At 40.8% G+C, this 5,120-nt stretch overlaps 1 protein-coding gene across 1 annotated transcript in view; it reads right to left on the reverse strand.

Moving 5' to 3' along the window:
- LOC126384337 (fibrinogen-like protein 1) overlaps positions 1-2,025 on the reverse strand; it is a 9,279-nt gene extending 7,254 nt beyond the window's left edge. The window contains exon 1 of the mRNA XM_050035348.1: positions 1,949-2,025. The gene's annotated coding sequence lies outside the window, so the exon portion shown is untranslated. The remainder of the gene's footprint in view (positions 1-1,948) is intronic.
- Positions 2,026-5,120: the final 3,095 nt, after the last annotated feature.

Raw genomic sequence — 5,120 nt, forward strand, 5'->3', positions numbered from 1 at the left:
TATATATATAATATATATATATATATATATATATATATATATACATATATATTCTTGCTTCATTTTTGTACAATGAAACGAAGTGGGGAGGCGTCATCCACCTTTACGGTCATTGATTTAGACACTATGAAAGCTACTGCTCCTTACTAGTTAGCGTTTAGTGAAAGTACTTTAACGTTTGTTACTTCGTTGTGTTCTTGGCAGGATTTAGTAACTGCCTCGTTTATGTGGTACAATAAACTGAATAATAAAGAAAATACTATGGAGATGGTGAAAAATAAGACCACTTATTTCTTTGCTTGGGCCGACAATGAGATGTAACTGTTACTGAAAGTAACACACGATCATAAGGTGGTCAAGATTCCCTCCTCCTACAAAGACTATCAAATATTGGATTCAGTCCACAAGCCAGTAAATGGTTCACCAATTACCTTTCTGGCAGACAACACTGTGTAAAAGTGGGGAATGTTATATCTAGTAGTTAGTAGTTTTAGCAGTAAAGCAGTAAAAGGTGTCCCACAAGGTTCAGCAATCTTTCTGTCAGTGCTAGAATATGGTGATGTAATTTATCGGCATGCAGCAGCCTCCACTCTTATCCCCCTAAATGCTGTCTACCATTCAGCCCGATTTATAACCGGAGACAGCTATGGCACTCATCATTGTTTTCTTTATCAAAAAGTGGGTTGACCTTGTCTTCTATTAGAAGGGACCAGCATTTGTTTTTACTATTCATAAAGGACTTCTTCTGCCCTCATATTTGGCGTCGCTTATTGGCTGGACGCTGTAACACATAACACACGTTTGCAGGACTGGTAAGTACTGCAAGTTCCTAGAACTAACACTGACTTGGGAACAATTGCTTTTCTAGACTTTGCGCCACACACCTGAAACAAGTTTCAATGTACTTTGAAGCTTGTATATATCTATATCTATATCTATATCTATTCATATAGATAGATAGATAGATAGATAGATAGATATTTATATATATATGAATGTATATACTATATTGTACTTTTTAAATTGGTTGTTTTATGTTGTTATTTATGTAGCCTACTCAGGTCTCGCTTGAAAATGAAATTTTGATCTCAACAAGATTTACCTGATTAAATAAAGGTTTATATATAGATGGTTTATAGATTCCAAAATGCCGTAGTACCGTGAATGCTAAGCATAAATGTGGCAATAACATGGATTAGTGTGGATATAGCCTGAGACTTCTGTCAGCAAACAATGGCACCATCTGGAAAAAAAAGAAAGTCACAAAGTCAGACTGTAGTCCTAACTCAATTTTGACCAGCGGTGGCCTCGACACACCCCAGCCGAGAAAAATGCCTCTGGGTCAGGTAACTTACGAGGATGCAGGGCCTCAGCCAAAAGGCCTAAAGCTAATCCTGTTATCACTCAGGGTTAATGAGGACTTAGTGGGTGTCAAGACAGAGAGATAAAGACAGACAGATTAATAGAGAGAGTGCTGGGTTGTGTTTTACCTGGCCGAATTATCTTTTTGCAACGAAATGCTACAGAAGTGTCAAACTACTCCTTTAAGAAAGTCAAGTTGTCATTTCAGGATAGCGGGACATCTTGGTACGCTCTTGGTCATGGTCATGGTGTTGAAAGTATTCACAAAATACTTCACATTCACCTCGCAAATGTAATTATTAAGACATTAAATTAACACAATTTTGCAGCCACTGCCTTTGGTGAAGATGAAGACAAGTTCCTCCATTCCATCAACATCACGTTATAAATAAACATTCAGGTAATGGATTATTGAAATTTGTGAACAGATTTATAATTGTCTACGTTCGCATTGCGATGAGTCTTAGAATTGATTATTTCCCCCACCCCTATTGCATATGCAGCTGTTAGATTTTGTAGATAGCGCCCTCTGGTGTGTGAAAAGAAGCCCCGTTCTCCCCCTACAAAAAAAGTCACAGTTAGTAACCTTGCGTACAGCAATGTACCTGCACCTCCAGGGCTTTGATTCGATGCTGGTGGTTCCTCAGCTCCTCCTGCAGCTCTGACATCGTCTCCCTCAGCTCATCCAGCTGCTCCTTCCTGTTCTGGTTCTCGTGAAGCCAGTGTGAGATGTCGTCTGTGCAGCGGAACATATCCGGGCAGCGTTGCCGCGACGTTCCCACTGGCACCGGAGGAAGTGTCGCCATCAGCCGGCACTGGCCGCTAGACGTCAGCTGGCTGCTGTACTCGCCGCACTGTGCCGACGTGCTACCAACAGTCTGGTTGAAGGTTTGGTTGGTGCTGTTATTAACAGCAGTGTTGCTGCTACGGATCAGTGGCGGGGTGTCTGGGTGCAGGTCGGCATGTGTTTCCAGGAGCGAGGAAGGAGGATGCCAGTCAGCGTCCTCATAGTTGTCCTTGTTTATGTCCCAGTTTGTTTCAGTGTTTGTGTCTGGCACTTCTCTGTTTGTTTGGATGTTCATGTCCAGTATGTCCCCGTTTGATTCTGTCAGGATGTTGGGGTGTACATCTTCATTGTGTCCAACATCTGGGTGTTCATCAGAGGCCACAAAGTCACCAGTGAGTAGGACAAAAGTTAGTAAAATGGATCTCCAATTCATCCCGAACATTCACTAACTTGCCTTCCCTGGTTGGTACTGACTTTTATCCATTTTTCATCAGGTAAAGTCAATGGTAGACTCAGTCTCAATAATCAGATCAACATCCGGCATCATAGCAGAAAGATGAGGTCCAGACTTCACCTAGAGTTAGGTTGAGATGTAGGCTGAGAGTCAGGATGTCCAAAACAAAGTCCAAACAAAGTTAATGGAATTTTTGTCCATGAATTGTGACTTAATCACAAATTGGCCTGACCTTTCCAAACTTTGTAACATCACAGTCAGACTTCTGTGAAGGAGCTTGACCTGGTCCAATGGCACCAGGACTCATGCTTTCACTTTCTGTGGATTAGTACAGCAAATATTGTTACTTTTTGCCCAGGAAACAGGGTTAGAATCTGGATATAATCAAGAGCAGCTATTTTACATCAAGGTGATGTTTCAGTCAAGTGAAGTGAAAAAAAAAAATCTTGGAAGTGAAGAGAGGAGACGAGGATGCTAAAACTAGATCTTAACTCAGCCCAGATCAAAGGAAAGGCTCAATGCTACTGATAGAATCTTCAAAACAACCTGATGGAGAGCTCAGACAAATTACAGAGTAAAAACAAAAACGTTTGACCATGTATCTGTGCCACAAACATAAACATGTTGCATCCCTTCAAGTTGGCTAAAGTCCAGCTCAGACGTCCGATTCATGACAAGACAGGTTAATACTTGCAATGCTCTGGTCTGCAACCTCCTGAAAACCTGCCAGTATACACCAATAGGACAAGACTAGATGGTGTATAGTCTCCATAGCAACAACTCTATGTACTTCCGTTACTTCCGTTCTGATTTCCAGCTTTTCAGGCTTATTTTGTAGCTGAGTATAACTTGTAGTTTCCTAAAATATAAATGAGGATAGTTATAGTGAGATACTTGCTACAGTTGCATTTCTAGTACGCTAGTGATGAAACGGCAAAAACGTAATACACAAAAAAGCCTGAACTTCAGATGGACTGTATTATTGTAACCAATGGACTCTAGTGTTGTCTGCGTTGTGTTGATATGAAGAGGCCTAGACCATGAATAACTCTGGAGGCGACCTCTGTTTATTCCTGACAGCAAGAGGTCAAAAAGAATGGGTCTTGTCCCATTAAATATTTTGCAAGTTTGGCAACGGTGTGCAGGAATCTTTTTTCTTTCTTGACCTGCTGAAGTTTTTTCCAACGCACCTGTTCAGGAGACTCTTCAAAGGTGTGCATGAGCCAGTTTTTTGACAGCAAGAGGTAAAATCAATTACAACCATACAAACTTGAGCCCCTACACAAATTAAGTGACAGGAATATGTTAGCATATTATACAGTAAGTTTAGGTTGAAAAATGAACATATAGACATAGCTTAACAGCACTAAAACACAGAAATGACTACAAGAACCTACCTCTCCCATGAAGTAGAATAGCAAAAGGGGAGAAGAAAGGAGGGAGACACCCTTTTATAGGTGGGGTACCACCAGGGTGAATGTAGGCATACAGAAATTGATTATTAAAAGTTCCACATATTGATTATGGAGACCTAAGTGTGTCAGGTTAAAACAACGGAAACAAATTTTGTGTGATTATAATACTTGATAATACAAGTGTACATTTGACTTTGTTACACATATTACTACTGTATAATTGACCCTATTACATTAATAAATATGCCACAATGATTTAAATAGCCAGCTCCAATTAATCAGTAAATGACTTTGTGTGTGGGATGTGCACATACAGCAAGCAGCAGCAGCAGCGACCCACTGTCTGACACTGACACACTGTGAGGATGGAAACAGAGGGCTGGTATCAGAGAATGCTGCAGCAACACATTGTCACACCGTCAAACACGCGTGTGCGCACAGACTAGCAGACTGGCTGTTGGAACAGCATGGCGTGTGTTTTAAAACCAGCAGCTGGCAATTTGACAGGCTGGCTAGAGTTAAGCTGAGATGAGCCAGTTTACAGCGCTGCAACTTTTTCCTGCAGTGCTCTAAAATGGTATTGTCTTGTTGTGAATCTTTGGTCTGAACTAGGTTTTACTGCTTACTAGCTTCTGTGGGACAAATTTGCTTTCCATTTGGGGTAAAGTTTCAAACAAAGCCATGGCTGACTCAGACATTTTGCTGGAAATGTTTGAGATGTGAGGACAGCTGTGTCAAAAGTAAATGGTATCTTTATGTCAAGATGGCTGCCCCTAGGGCTGCCCCCTAATAGTCAACCAAACTTTAGTCAACCAGAAAGGTCATTAGTTGGCAAGATTCCATTGGTCCCTTAGTGGCAAAAAATAAACCAACCAACCAAACAAACAAACAAATGTGAAACTCACCTTTGCCTTGTCAAAATAAATCAAAACCTATATGACTGGACCATGTGGGAATTTAATTTGAAAGGACAGACACAGGAAGTAGCCATGCTCAGCAGTCAGACAGGAGTCACATTGCAAACCAATCACAGCCGACAGATATCTTTCCCTTCTTCCATAAATATTCAGTCTGGTAAATACAGAAGAGTTGATGTTTTTAG

This window comes from Epinephelus moara, chromosome 22, assembly GCF_006386435.1.
Source record: "Epinephelus moara isolate mb chromosome 22, YSFRI_EMoa_1.0, whole genome shotgun sequence".
NCBI lineage: Eukaryota > Metazoa > Chordata > Actinopteri > Perciformes > Serranidae > Epinephelus > Epinephelus moara.